At 39.7% G+C, this 15,717-nt stretch overlaps 1 protein-coding gene across 6 annotated transcripts in view; it reads right to left on the bottom strand.

The window, feature by feature from the left end:
- Positions 1-15,717, bottom strand: part of LOC126871100 (mucin-5AC-like) — a 329,637-nt gene that overhangs the window by 85,690 nt on the left and 228,230 nt on the right. For all 6 annotated transcript variants that reach the window (XM_050629511.1, XM_050629509.1, XM_050629513.1 and 3 more), the window contains exon 3: positions 14,046-14,161. The gene's annotated coding sequence lies outside the window, so the exon portion shown is untranslated. The remainder of the gene's footprint in view (positions 1-14,045; positions 14,162-15,717) is intronic.

The following is a 15,717-nucleotide window of genomic DNA, read 5'->3' as shown; positions in this document are numbered from 1 at the left end:
AATTCGCTGTAAATTATACGTACGAGGGACGTAAAAAGTTTGATACACACGCGACCGCAACGAATAATCCCATTGGGCTCCGCTGTTATGAAACGAATAAAAACTAATATAGCATATATTTTTCGTTTCTTTGTCACTTATAGAGTTTCATTGATGTTGGGACTGGTAGTTTAAAGTTCGAATCATATGATTGTAATTATGTATAATTCAGTGTCAAAATATACATGTTTAAAAATAAAATTGTTGTAAACCTTTTACTAATATTGAAAATATTATTTCTAGTTGGATTAGGCTTGTTTGCAAAAAATAACGATTCGCTTTATTCAAATATCTTAATCAATTCTGACCGCGCTGGTCATTGACGATTCGTTAGTATCATGGAGAGTAGAGTAGCACCACTTATCGTAACTACCACGGCAGTGCGATAAATGGATACAGTTATGATTTCATGTGCAGTCAGAATTCTCTTGATAAATATCATTTATTAACTATAAATAATAATTTATTAAGTAACAGTATTAATTTGTAAGTAACAAGTTGCAGTCCACGAATTACCGTTACATAAACAGTTTCCATAATTAGCTAGCTTGTCATTTATGAAACGCAGTTATAGAACTTTACTTATTTTATCGCCAAACTTGTTGCTGCTATCTAAGAAAATTTAACTTGCAGCGAGTCGTAGAATTTCGCTAATAATATTAATCCAACTGCGTGCAAGGAGGTTCAAGATTACGGAAAACCGAAACTTGGATAACTTTTAACAGTGTATAACATTTACTGTAAATGCTCTGCCTTATAATTCATTGATTTTCCTGACCAGTATTTAAAAAAGACTAGTTCATGTAAATGTTCTTGGTCAAATTCACGCGAGTAATTTCTGTTATTCCTGAAACTTGACAAACTCCCGTAGCCGTATTAACTCGCGTGTAACTGTGACACTCGTCGTTCGTCGATCACGCAGCACCGATAGAATCGCGTTTTGGCGAAGTATAAATGTTGCCACGCTACGCGGCTCGAGACCTATGCGAGTTTTCACGGGGGCCAGTTTCGAGCGAGAACCGCTGCGCGAGACGCGATATTTGTCATTAATTCCTGCGTGTGACGTAAAACGAATTAATCCTAGTCGGCGCGGAAGCCACTTCTGCGAATATCCAAACACAAAAGCACGGATACGCGAGTGTTCGAGTTATCGAGTCGATATTGACGCGGCTCGTGATTAACCTCGGCACTCCGCGTTGCTCAATGTGCTCCATGCGTTCTGTTTTCCTGCCGCTAGACATTTCCGAAAGTGTTCCCATCCCCTTCACGTCGAACAAATTTGTTTTTCAATTAAAACTACGAACACCGGAAAAAAGATCGCTTTTGCATTCTTTCTCGAGTGGAAATTCTCCGTTTACTTTGCTTACGGTTAATCTGTCCTATTGGGATTGACAGATATCAAAGCGTTTCGATGATAAAATCCACCGAGGGAAAGTAGAAGCTGCGCTTTTATTAAAACAAAAATTCATTAAAACTTCGACTCCACTCGGTGATCGAACGCTTAAGATGGCTGAAACGGACGGACCGTAGAAGTTTACAAAAGTAAAACTACTTGAACTGCACGCTGCAATGCGGCAGTCGTTTCAGAACTGACTAGGAGTGCTTTCAGTCTTGAGAAGTTGGGACAGAGTTGATGACTCAAGTCCAAGGCTAGACAAGTTCCGCAACCGAAGACCAACTTGAGAGTCTTAACTCTGTGAACACATTATGTAGTTCCTCGTACAGCATGCACTTTTAATTATCCTACTTAACAAACCGTGTTTAAATACGCTTTAGAAATTAGCTTATGAAGAATTGAAAATTATATTCTGCGGCCTTCTACTCCGAATTGTTGGCTAATATAATTACAAAAACAATAATGCCACGTTAACTGACAAATACCGAACAAATGTCTTGCTTCGTTATGCGGTCGTCGCTATCCTTACCAGAGTTAGCTTCTAGTGTTATGTATATATAATAAATAAAATTTAACCAAACTTTCCTAGAAATGTATCACCGTTGATAAGTGATCAGACAAGCGTCAATTGAAGTCTGGCTAGTTAACAAAGTTATAACCGTAACATTCAGTTACATAAGCTTCGTACTGTACAGAATAAAAATACACGTAACAAAAATTCAAAGGAACAAGATTAACTCGTGGAAATCACAAAAATATCTAAATTGCACGAGACATATTCTCTCTCGAAATAAAACAAAACAAGCAAACCATTTAAACGATACGAACGGAACGAGAACACAACAATGAGCCGGTTGAAACAGCAATCGAGGTCTGCTTGGGTTACCAGTTACGATGAAAACCGAGCGGAGAAATTATGAAGTCGGGGAAACCATTTACGGTTTCGACGGCGTAAATAATTACCGTGTGTCAACGACACGTAGCCGTATTTACCGTGGCAAATGCATCATCGATAACCGTGACAGGGCCGCTTCTAACCGCGACAGGGCAACTGCGACTCGCGCGCACGACCCGAGTTATCGTTCGTTCATCGATTCGTCGCTGGATTAGCAGCGAATGTCCATTATACGTTCGCGCGGAACGGTGGCTGACTCGTTAGCGGGCCACGGCGACCTATAAAATTTATTATCCTGGATCCGTGCGAGTACCGGGCACAATATCCCCCGCGGGACGCAAATTTGTAATCGGAATTTCGCGAAGCGCGGAAATTGCCACGGCGTTGTTTAAAGGGATCCACGTCCGAACAGATATGACAAACGTGCTTACATCCAACTCCCTATTCGGGTGTTCTGGCACGCGTGCGTTCACGTTCAATTGGATTCTCCCGTCAAGAATTTACATACCGACATACCGCGCATTAAAATGGACAAATCATTTGTAAAACTGAATGCAAACGTAATCTAGAGTTCATAAAAACACGTAGACTTAAATGGGAAGCTCGCATAAGGATTTAAAGTACATTTAGCACACTTTGCGGATTTTTAAGTTACGCTGTTATATAAATTTCAAGCATCTAACAAGCTTCTTGTGTTCAACATTGGATTATTTTGTGACGAAATATCTGGAATTGGTGCGTACTAAAACGATTGACAGGGATTGTATAACTATACTTTACTGTTAATTCAAATTTGACTAGAATGTACTATAGATCCTCATTCCAGATTTCCATTCAATCTATTTATAAAACTAGAGTAAATACGTATGAGACGATATTCTTGAATTTTTTGTATTCATTAACGATTGTACGAACAATGAATGTATGTATTCTGTATTGCAGTTATAAAATCATTGATCTCATAGTACAGAACGCAGTATCGTTTAATTTATGGCATGTTCAAGTGTCTGCGCTTTCCCTTATTAGGATGGAGTAACAGCTCTAAATATTTGTAGCATCACGTCGTTTTACAAATTAAACAGGTATCGAATTTGTGTAATACTGGGGAAATGCATATAAGAACCTATAATAGTAAGAGTATTGGAAAACAAATATTATGGGAATGATAAGATTTTGTCGGTCCAGCCGGGAGATTGATAAATGAGAGAATGTAGGATACTTGGAATGAAGTGTTGGAGGTGTGGAAGAAGAGTGTTTGTGGATTTAGTACTTGAGATTATCGGGCAAATGCCGACTGTATACCTATCTGAGATTCTACGTAGAAATCTGAATGTCTAACTGTCTCTTGAAGATAATCGCATCGAACGAAAGAAACATAGAAATACAGGAGAAAAAATGCGTGTGCCTGTTAGTACAAATGGTCAAGAAAGATGCGTGTGTAAATTAATTAGTATCCAGAGTCTAAAATGAACGTCTACGTTCTTGGATATCAGGGATATCACATAATCAAACCTGTCTACAACTCAACATTCTTTCAATAATAAAAACTTCCAATTGTATCAAATTTACGCTATCAAAAGCCAAAAACTCAATCATGGAGATCAATTCGGTTCATTGTAAGCTAAAGTCGAAGCATAAAATCAATCATACCTTCACAATAATTATCCATTCCCAATAAAAAAAACAGCTTATACACGATATCGTCGTTTACGATACAACAACGAAGAGATAGCAGAAGAAATATATATACATAACAATATAATGTAACAAAGTTTCTGTGTTTATCACGGCATGTTGGCAGTTTCGATAATTAAGCAGGAGATACAGGGGTCGCGCACAACGGAAAAAGCAATTTAAATCGGAAGCGGAGCAGCGGCGGCCGCTCCCGCTGCATTATTTCATTATTTCGTCGAAATCATTTCATTAACACGGGTTGCATCGTTTCGATGGCCGTTCATCGACACCGTTACCGCCACCATTATCGCGGGATATCGCGGCCGTGTGCCGGCCTATAAATCGCGGGGTTCGCTGCGAGCGATTGCCTTATTACCATGCAGCTACCGGTAAAAACACGCAGCTGCAGCTGACGCGGTCCGCTCCGGAACGCGCGGCAAGACGCGCAAAAAACTTCTTCCACCACCGGCCAGAGTTTCCGATTGGATTAAAATTTGCGAAACTAGCTTTCGCGTTCCATGAATAATTTTCACGCGTCCGCGAGACGCTCCAACCGGTCCTCTTTGGCAAGTCCCGACGACAGAACACTTGAAGAGAGAAAAGACAGTCACGAAAACGATGAAACAATGGTCGATTAACGTTTGTGAAAGTTGAGTGAGAATTTGTTACCATTAACGATTGCTTTTGCAAAATTGGCTAACACACCCTTTGTTGGAGGAAGATTGATGATTATGGTAACTGAAACTTTGCGGACGAATTGTTTCAATTGCCTGAAATGTTTTGTCACATTTACTAAGTTTTGCTTTTCAAGTTTTACACCAATAGCACAAAATTTGAACAGAAGAACTGAGAATGGAGGGTGTACGAAAAATATATAATGTAAGGGAAAACAAATCAATCATTCGAATCTGCAAAAATGCTCCGTTGTGAATTTAAAATTAACAATAGAAATCATTTTATATGACCTCGTCGAAAGATAAATGAATAGTTTATACAATTGGGGTCCACGTAATAGGAGTTCATTCTTCTCACCATCCATGATTTTTCGTTCATATAATAGGGATTCACGTTCAATGAATTCAATCGATTGGAGTCCATTTAATTGGGCACGGTCTAAAATTTCGTTTAAATAAATGGAGTTACTGTAGTAGTAATTAACGCATGAATCGTCGGTCTATATGTACCTGATTGGACTGCTCGTGCTATCGACGATTCAATGTGTTCTTGACAAATATATAAGCCATTCGAAAACTACATTGATCAACTACGAAACAGGAAAGTAGAAACGTGTGACGATATTACGAGCATTATTCTTTTAAATTTATTTTGCAATTCATCTCATACTGTTACACGTTCCAGGAACGTATGGAAGTATTATATCTTTGACGAATTGAACATTAATTATGTACCTGAACAACAAAATTGTCGACCTGATAAAAAAGTGGGATTGTTCATTCACACGTAAAGAGGAATCGCTGAACATTTTTCAAAAACTTCTCTAAACAAAATTGTTTCTTTGAATTAATTATCTTGACTGCTCTAATTGTAAGTTGAATGGAGTTAGTTGTTAAGTTTTGTTACGCTTAGCTGTCGAAATAGGTATGTCGATAAATCATCTATAGTGATACTCAGAAAGTCAGCCAGAGATAGTCAGTCTCGGAGATACATGTTCTAATGTAGATATCTATGATAAATAGAGTCTCTATTACGAACCGACGTCTTTAGTTGAATGGTATTGCACGGTTGTTCTACAAGCACACTGATTCTCTTAAGAGATATCAATGGATAGACAAACTGTCGGTTCTGTATCTTAAATGATATGCCCGATGAAGCTATCTCTGAAGAGGGAAGCAAAATAGAAAGTGTATACCTACCCGATATCTAGTGCTGATACCTACTTGTCAGAATATTGGAGATTTGTCCGTTTGCAATAACTTTCTCTACAGTGCGTTACACCGTGTAAAATGTCGAGCAAGTCAATCGCTATCATTCTAACTTCATATCTTAGGATGCGTGTAGGTACATTAAGATCTGTTGATTAAGACTTTACAGAAATTTCATTTTCCTTCCCAGGGGTGATTCAGTTTTTCAGTTTCGTTAGTAACCAATGTATTCAGAAACAATTTGCAAATCAATTTCAACTTACTGAGACATAACTCCTCCTTTTAGTGCAAATACGCATCAGTACAAAATATTCGATGAGAACAACGTATAGCGACATACATAGTAGCATACAATGTTTGCGTACAGTAGCCGCGATTCAAAAGTAATTGAATAAAAGCTAATACCACTTGCATTTAGAAGACTACACTTAATGTAGTTTAAATTTACTAGCCTCATATGCAAAGTTGATTAAAATATAACGAGGTAACTAGTCGAGGAAACACATATATTCTCATTAGCTTAACAAATAAGTAGTGCTGTCACCAAACACGCATCCCTAATAAGGAGAGAAGATTAACTAGAGCAAATCGACATTAAATATTACGTTATTGAAAGGTTAAATAAATGGTCAATGTGCGTGGTTAAATTATAATCACGACTGGTTTTCTTTTCCAGAAGATATTTTCTATCGGCTCGTAAAATTGTCCCGGGCCGACGAATCGAGCATGCCACGGAGAATTCTTTCGCAAATGGTTATCAACGTCACCAGCCGTTGAGAAAGTCCCTGCAACGAGTAGGACGGTCGTCGTTGCGAAATCAAGCTGGAAGGCGATTGAATATTCATGTAGAGAGAAGTCTCAACTCTCTCCCTCGCTCTCTGTCCCTTTCAAGTCGCCTCCCTTTCCAGTCGTCTCCCCAACACGGAGCTCGACTCCAATCCTGACGTTGGCACCTGATACGGTCTATGCTTGCGCGAACGGCTGGAACGCATTATCGAGCATCTCTTTGGCGACGGAGACGCGTCCTGACGTTCGAGAGCGTCGATTATCCGTATTGTACGCTTCGAGCTTCCTAACACTTTCTCTGAAATGTAGAGAAGACTTGGAAGATTCGATTTTACGCCGAAACAGGGACCGAGTGCTTGATAATGTGTCAAGTAAATTTTAAAAAATTGATTGAAAATAGCTATATGTTTTGAATTGTGCGGGGATCGAAAAATGTCTTTGTTGAACTTATCGAGAGATAAGTTTCAAACTAACGCGTAAAATCAGAATATTATTCGTATCAAATCAAATGGAGATCTGGAGGTATGTTAGAAAGAACGATGCTACAGCAATTTTTATCAGTAAAATTAAGATGCTACAGCGATTTTCGTCGTGTCTTATAAGAAAAGTTTTAGGATTTTTATTAAGAAAATTTCACTCGAAGATCAATAGATGAAAATGAAAAATCAAATAAAAATAGATAAATTAATTTAATAGGATATCTGTATTGGGTAGTAACTTTGTTCTAGATCGCAAGCCTGGAGCGAATACATATTTCAATGTATATTAGAATGAACAGTTACCATAACGAACGAACTTCCAGAACCAATTACGTTCGTTCTAGCATACTCCACTATACATTATCCCGAATGACTTGTATTACATTGAATACACGTTTCTTCCTGAGAAGATTTAACACTCGAAGGATGCACATATTATGGTACTTATTGGTATCCTTCATCAATTTAACTCTCTTTAAACACAATCTTCTTGCTGTCCCACATAAATATCAACTTTTACCAATTATCAATAAACTAATATCTACACAACTTTCCATATTACACATCATAGATATCGTTCATCAGTCTGCTTCGTAATTACTCCACATGAATAATCCGATAAACACAAATAAACCTAATACATCTACGCTATTGTATATTAAAGTATTACCCATGCCGGTAGCCCGTTATACACATGTTTGCTTTAAAATTGTTGGGAGAGTCTTCCGGGAAAGGTCGACTTATTGCCAGAGTTTCCGAGCAATTTCGCACACGCCATATACGTGGGGGTCGACGTAGGGTGCGGAAGAGCGTTGTTCCCCGGACATGGCGAGAAGTGGCAAGAAGGAGGACGCGAGGCCATGTAACAAAACTTGGCGACCTTTCAAGCCGGAATTCCGGTTCTTCGTTCTCTCGCTACGGTTTAAACGATGGAACGAATCCTTTTTCTCTTCGCTAGTACCTAGAAAAGCCGTGAATCCCCGAGGGTGGCGACTGACTTCTGAATTCGTGATACGAAAACGCCACAGACCCGCTCTTATTCTCTCTCTGTCTTCCTCTGTCTTTCTATCTCTCCCTCTCTTTCTCTCTCTCTCTCTCTCTCTATCTATCTCACACTCTCTCTTAGCTTAGAATTCTCCTTGGAAAACCAAGAAATATCTTAAAGGGGCGTCATCCAAGATAGAGCTAAGATACCTGCTATCGAATTTCTTTAGTTGCTCTTTACGATTAGAGTAAACTAGATTAAAATCAATCAAATTTATGCATTAATGGTAAACCAAGTTATTATACAATTATTATGTAATATCAGAATGAAGATTTCGTGCGGTGCGTATTATGAATGGATCTCGAGAGCTAGAGATGCGTAGGAGAAGTAGGCGTGACTGAATATGTCCCGAGATTATCATGTAGGAACAGTTTGCTCGAAGTAAGAGAAATTGTAAAATAAAGAAAGATGTGTTCTTAAGTTAGCTCTTAAATTCTTTCATATCGTATCGTCCTTGATATTTCCATACCGTACTTTTAAATTTCAGAATTATTTTTCATATATCTAACCATAGTGTAACAAAAATTGCTACGGTAGATTTCCATTATCACCTTTCCCTTATGTTTCACACATTTTTCATTCAGATACCCTTAGATTAACAAAGTCAATCTAGACACAATTTCGTATTCTATTTCAATAAGATCAGAAAGAGAATACAGATTTAATAGTTTCAAGTGACTAAAACGCGTGATGATCGAATTACTCGGACGTCGATTAGCGAACAGTTAATTGATTCAACGAAACTCGATGTTTCCGCGGGCATTTTTCTCTCGTGAGAAAGCCGGCCGCAATAATTAAACGGCGGGCGATCCGCGCTTACACCGCTTGACGCTTTTCATTAAGCTCGAGCGTGTAGCGTAATTGCTTTAGCGTTCCGCGTGTCTCGTTCCCTCGCTGCATACCATCCGCGTTCCTATCCCCAACATTCACCCGACACGTACTTACGATCCGATAAACTTTCACAGAGAGGGAAAAGAAGTTGGTTGTTTTCGACCTCGAAAAGCATAGGAGTCTGGTGCGTGCAACGAACTGTCGTTGCAGAGAATTCGAAAGAAAAGGGGGACACTGGGTTGAAAGGGCACGTTCCAGGTTTCAACAAGAGGCTTTCGTGACTGCAAGAACGTTCAGAGTGACCTATCAAATGGCTACACCAGTCATTTTCCGGTTAACCGTCTATTTCATAGTGAAAAAGAAAGAAGTAAAGAACGAGAGATACCGAGAGACAAGGTGAACTACCATGCATGGCCTAGGTCCATGGGATTTGAGTGTCTCTTTTACGAGACCGTTTCGTTGAGTTCGCGAGACCATAGCGGTATCGTTGACCCTCTGAAGATAGGGCGAACATAAATAAATTCAGGGATGGCAGAACGTAAAGTTTTATACACAAGGTTTGTGAAATGTTTGGTTACGCTTGCGGGCCACAATGTCGGTAAACCGTGAGGTCGAGAACGCTCTCCATAAATGCGACCGTTCTCTCTTTGGGTTAGATTTTACGTGTAAAAGGAACTGCTTTATAGAATGATAAACGCGCATCTTTTTGTTCATGATTCGAAACGTTTTCTCGGATTTTGGCTTGTTTCTAATGTTTTACGGCCATTTAAGACATCGATCGTTTAAATTTTGAAAACAGTTATTTGTATCATTGAAATAACGAGAATCTTTGTAGAGATTTCTGTAAATCGTACTCGCAATCGTATCATATCTTCCGAAAGACAAGAGTTTAGTTTTAATTACCGAAAGTAGCTAACCGTTCCGTTCGTTAAAATCTTCTGTTTAGGACTAGACTCTCCATTCATCTCTTAAATAGAAATTAATCGATCGATATATCATTCCACTATGAATTATATATTCAATATCTGTTTAATGAATAACAAATCACTGATTCTATAGAATAAAAAAGTACACAAATATTCTATTTGCTATAACCACAAAATGAGGAGAATATTTATTGCCTCTTAAATGAACTCTGAATCACTTAATAAAGTATGGCAAACATTCTCGCTACATGAAGAACAAAGAAACTAAAAACAGGACGATAGAAAATGAGGCAGCAGCCAATTTGAGCATCGCTGACGCACAATGTTGCTCGCGAATCGCGTGTCGCGATCTGTTGTGCTATAAATACCGAAGGATCGCTGATAGAGATGCGAAACATCGTAGCACGCGACCAATACCACTTTGCCACTCCCATAAAGCAACCGAACCCATCGACTATGCAATTTACATTCGTGAATCCTCCTCGGGTCACACTGGATCGCCGTCCGACCGCTCGCAGCACATGGTCGAACAGTTAATATCGATATGGCAGTGCGACGACAAAAGTATACTCGATAGGAGCGAAGATGAAAAGGCGGTGCCGAGGGATGGATCGGCGAACGGTTATTCGACGAGCGTGCGAGGCCACTTCTGCACAGTTTCCATGGCATTCGCGTCTTACAAGCAATGAAACATATCGATGAAATGTCCTTTTACCTTGGTCTAGATGACGAAACTTTATCATTGGGGAACAAACCCGATCAGAATGTTTTTCCTCGACATTTACTATCAATCTTACAAACTGCATTTATTTTTGTAATGGGACAAACACGCGGTTTGATCACCGAATGGTTGTTTTGTCGCCGCTTTGTTAGCTCATTATACTGGATTGGTATCTTCGTGAAGTTCGATGTTCCTCTTTAACTTTTTGAAAAGTGTTATGTATGTTATATATGTTGTTGTCGTTTATACAGAACTGTTATTTTATGATTATGAGGTTACGGAAAGTTTTATCGTTTTTATTCATCGAAAGAGAAAGGAATCAGTTGTTCTAAATGAAATTTCTACGAAGTAGTTTCCAATATAATCTTTCTAATTCGCTGTTACTTCTACTTAGCGTCAACCATCTATCTAGTGGTTTTCGATAAATAATAATATAGTAAATATACAAGCGTAATCTGAGAACAAAATTTTTTGATTAACCTAGTAAAATGCTATAATGCAAAGTACGTGATTTCAAAGAAAAAGCACCATTTTTCCGGATAAATAGTTGATTCTCAGTAACGCCCTAGAACGTCACGCACTTGAAACTTGCCATCCGGGAGAATGCACTTTTCCGAGCGCTCTTTCCGCTGCTCTTCTCTGCGTCGTTGCCGTATAAGCGAGCATTTCCGTAATCCCAGTCTTTCTCTATTATTTAATTTCTCCTTGTTCTTATTCGTTCCTCTCGCTTTCGGTTTACGTTTAGCCCCCCCCCAGCCACCCCTTTCTCATTACTCGGTTTCTGCATATTTACGTTTTAAATAATCTTCCATGTGCTCACGCTTTTTGTTTCGCGACTCTCTTCCCAGACGAGAATAAAGACTTTATTCTATTCTGCTTCAGTTTATCCCGCTTATATCTGCGCGTTCCGTATCTACTGATTCAACACGCTGTCCTGGCATCATTATGAACGTGCACAAATACTATGAACGCGCATAAACACTATAGATCCAGGTAGATCCAGGTAAATTATCGGTCGGACGAACCGGTTACGAAAGACGTGTAGCCCGAACGAAGGGGCGACCCGATCGGAATTGCTAATTAGGCGCGTGTAAAATTACTGTAAATCGACGAGCCCACTATTACCGTAAACAGCCTATCCTGCCCGAGAATATTTCACCGTAGGGGGGACCCGGCGAAGCGTTTATCTTCGCGAACGAGATTTAAACGCATACGATCTGCAAACGATTTTCCATTCCGGTCGGTGAACGCATGTTCGATCGCCGGGGATGCCAGAGGCGACGCTGTTTCGAATCTTTCCAGAGAAGCTGAGCGAGAAGCGTTGTTCGCTGCGATGTAACTAAAGACAGATCACAAACTGGGAAAGGAAGTTCTGCGTACTTTGAGAAGATTAACTTCTTGCTGTGGTGCGTGTATACTTGGAGTCACGATGGTGGATGTTTGTCTTTCTGGCTCGTTTCAAGTTTGAAGGTATATTCTACGATGTTTTATCTCTATTCAAGATATCATAGACTCTTGTCTATTATTAGGAAAACGTTAACAATCTTTAGAAAGATGTCAACGATCTTGAAAACTCAAAACAGTACAGGGGAAAAGTTATGAGTCGTTATATCGGTTGCCCTGAACCAAATAACTTTGTCTTGACACAATTTTTTGTATCACGAAAATAACTAAAATGTCAAGGAATCGAGAAGAAAGAAAATACTTGATTATATATCAAGGGGAACATTCAATATCGCAATCATTAAGAGAATCATCAAGAACCACCAAGAATCGCAAGATCGTGGATTTGCCGAATACACGATTTGATTTTCTATAATTCTTCAAAGTTGCATCGCAATTACTGGCACGAGAAAGATTAAATCACGTCGTGCTTTATCCATATTACCAAAGATCCAATGGTTTGTTTGAAGAGATTATCACGCGGAGCAGACCCTGACGCTACGATAAATATTCGAAACGTCTAGAATTTCAGATTCATGAAGTTCGAGCGCGGCGTATGAATTACTGGGAAGAGGTGGTGGAAGTTTAATCGGGATACGCGTCCTTGATATCGGCCGGCGGGAAACGCAGGCGCAGCGTACCACGCGCCTCCGCTTGAAATTATACCGTGGCTCGTTCCGTTCCTCCAGAGACTACAAATCGTTCGAGAGTATCAAGATCTCACGCAGTCCTTGCTCCACTTTCCCCTCTTTCTCCTTCTCTCCGCCAGCTCTCTCACCCCCGCACGCCTTTCAATTACCGTAATTTTCGTTATAAATTTATCTCGTTGTAAAAACGTTTTATTACGCAATCCGGTCGATTTAATGCCGGCACCGATTTCGTGCGTTCCCGCCCGTCCATAGATCTTGCTCGATGGTTTGCAATAAAGGAGGATACATTCAGCTGAAATTGACGGCGATACTGTTTATCGCGCTTGAAAGTTATATTTAGATTTCTGTCGGGCAAATGGATCGTTCTTTTCCAGATTGTAAAGATTTCCTTCCTCTCCTTTTATGGACTCTAGACTTGTTAATTTTCTTATGAATGAAAGAATGCTGATTTATGACTTCGAATCGGAGCATCATGTAAATTTTGTATATTCTCGAAGTATCTTGAAATGATTTTTAACGTGATTTTGTAATTCGTCTTAACGTGAATGACCTTGAACGTTCTTTTACGATCTTTTTGAATGACCACAGCAAACAATTATAGGAATATTTTGTGAACCTTTATGCACGTACTTCGATGATTCGATAGAATTTTATATAGTACTTTTAAAAATAGATGACCAAATAAGAAATCGCTAAGAGATCGCTCTGGTTCTCGCGAAGCTGTCATTAAATGTAACAGTTTCTGACGGCAGAGCTATTAACGGTAACAGTCAGCCATGTAATTAATATCTGTATTCTCATTAGTTCCTGAAATCCCACGGCAGACAGCGTTGATGCTATTATTCATTACACGTGATCATCGAATCTCTAAACATACTACTACCTCGTTATATTCATCAACCCGTAATCTCGTACTCTTTTGATGAAACAGTGCAAATGATCCTCATGCTGACTCATAAAAGCGATACTTCCTTCTAACATCCTATCAAACAAATCCTTCTTATTCATTCTAACCCAATCTAAAACTATCGTTGTTCCCTATTAAGAGGGATTGTAAAGGACTAAAAATAAATAAACAACAAGAACAAAAATGTCAGAAACACGATAGCGCATCGTACGCGAACGAAAATAGCGGTGGCCACAGTTCGATTTCGGCATTGTCTGCCGTCAAAGGCAAGCAGAAAGGGTATTTGCTGTAAAGTCGGCGCGTAAAATGACGTATAGAACAACCGATGTATAGAAGACAAACATAAAGTCCGGGCAAAAGAGAATCTTACCTGGTGTGGCTGCAGGGTGTCAGGGATAGGCCGTGGTGGTGGATTAGCCAGCCGTGCTTACGGGGCGCATAAGCGCAACCTCCACCTCCGAGCTACTCCGGCTTTGTCTCTGCATCCTGAAAAAGCGAGAAATAAGCGAAATGAGTTTTATGCTGTGGTGCGTCGCGCCACCGCGTGACAAAGTACTTACGCGTCGTCCTCGGGACCAGCGACCGATTGTCGTTCGCTTTCCCGACGATATTACGAAATTTATATCGCCTGCGTTATTCTGACTGACGTGCAATACATAGGAAGATTGCTTTGTTTCAATGTTGATACCGAGATTTATAGCATGGAAAATGAAAAAAGGATTAATTCATACTTCAAACTGGTAATGAACCTTATTCAGAATAAAATGAGGTTGTAAGTCGTGTTCTATGTTGCTTGGTATAGTCTATTGCACGCCAGGATAATCAACCGTGTCACATATTTAAGATATCAGTTCTCAACATTTTAATACATTTGTAAAATACAGTAGAATGAAATTTTACCATTTTTTATATGTAATACTTGGCTTGCATTGATTTGTTAATTTGTCCTGGTCCTCGTATAATAAAGAGATCACGAATATTTTCAATTAAACGAATAAGTACAGCCTCCTTTATACTATATAGATTTCGATTACATTACGGATAAGACATACGTGCAATCATTTCTGAGTTGCAGTATAGTTACACTTAACAGAATCGCATAATATTCTAACGGGCGGGAACACTTTCAAATTGACGTTTAACAAACATGACTTCTGTAATGAACGGGCCGAACTCTGCGCTGAATAAACATGCAAATCAGCGGCCCACCCTCGTCGGTGAAGACGCTCTTCAACTCGGATAATATACATAGTGCAAGGGTTCTGAATTCCAGCGACCCTCTGTGGTTCGAAATCACGTTATATACTCGGAAACACATGATACACCGTATCCCAGATATACGTCTGTGTCCAAGTCAACGGTTTAGCCCGACTAAAATCGATCGTTTGTCAAATTCGAAAAGCGACAGCGCAAGGTCCGAATACCAGCGCGATGTTATTAATATTCCTTGTCGGTTCGACGATTTCCTATCGCGCGTAGATACTCGAAGCCCGCTTTGAAATTCTGCCCCGGTCGACCGAACCTTTTTTCTGTTACAATGTCGCTTTTAGATACACGCTGGAAGTTTGATATTGAAAAAAAAAGGAAAAACGAAAGCGGTTCGCCGAGGATTGATGGGCGAGAGTTGCACCCCGCGGGTACAGCGCATCGGTATTCGGCGCAGAGTGTACGATTGAACATCAATATACGTTTTACCCTCGTCCGGCCTTGGTCACGCGGAGGAAGCACGATCGACGCGGAAAAACGGCCAACAATAAGTGGCTGCTGCCATTAGTCTTGGTAACCGTTATGGCACGAAGCGTACGATCGAACTTTTTCAAACGTCCCAGAATTTAGTTCGATTCAATTTCTAGTAATTTCAAGTAATTCCTGCGCGTCGTTTCTTCAATTGACAAAGTTTGATAGTTTTGACAGAAATTGAGTCCTCGGTGGTTGGTAATTACTGCTTAACCCTTTGATGTCAGTCGATTTCAGGTAGTTTGCATAGAACCAAATTTTGAAGTGGTAATTGTCACAAATTGTCAGAAAAACGACGAATTCTT

The sequence above is a fragment of the Bombus huntii genome, chromosome 11, assembly GCF_024542735.1.
Source record: "Bombus huntii isolate Logan2020A chromosome 11, iyBomHunt1.1, whole genome shotgun sequence".
Taxonomy (NCBI): domain Eukaryota; kingdom Metazoa; phylum Arthropoda; class Insecta; order Hymenoptera; family Apidae; genus Bombus; species Bombus huntii.
The sequence above is the reverse complement of the archived record's forward strand: the minus strand, read 5'-3'. Positions and strand labels throughout refer to the sequence as shown.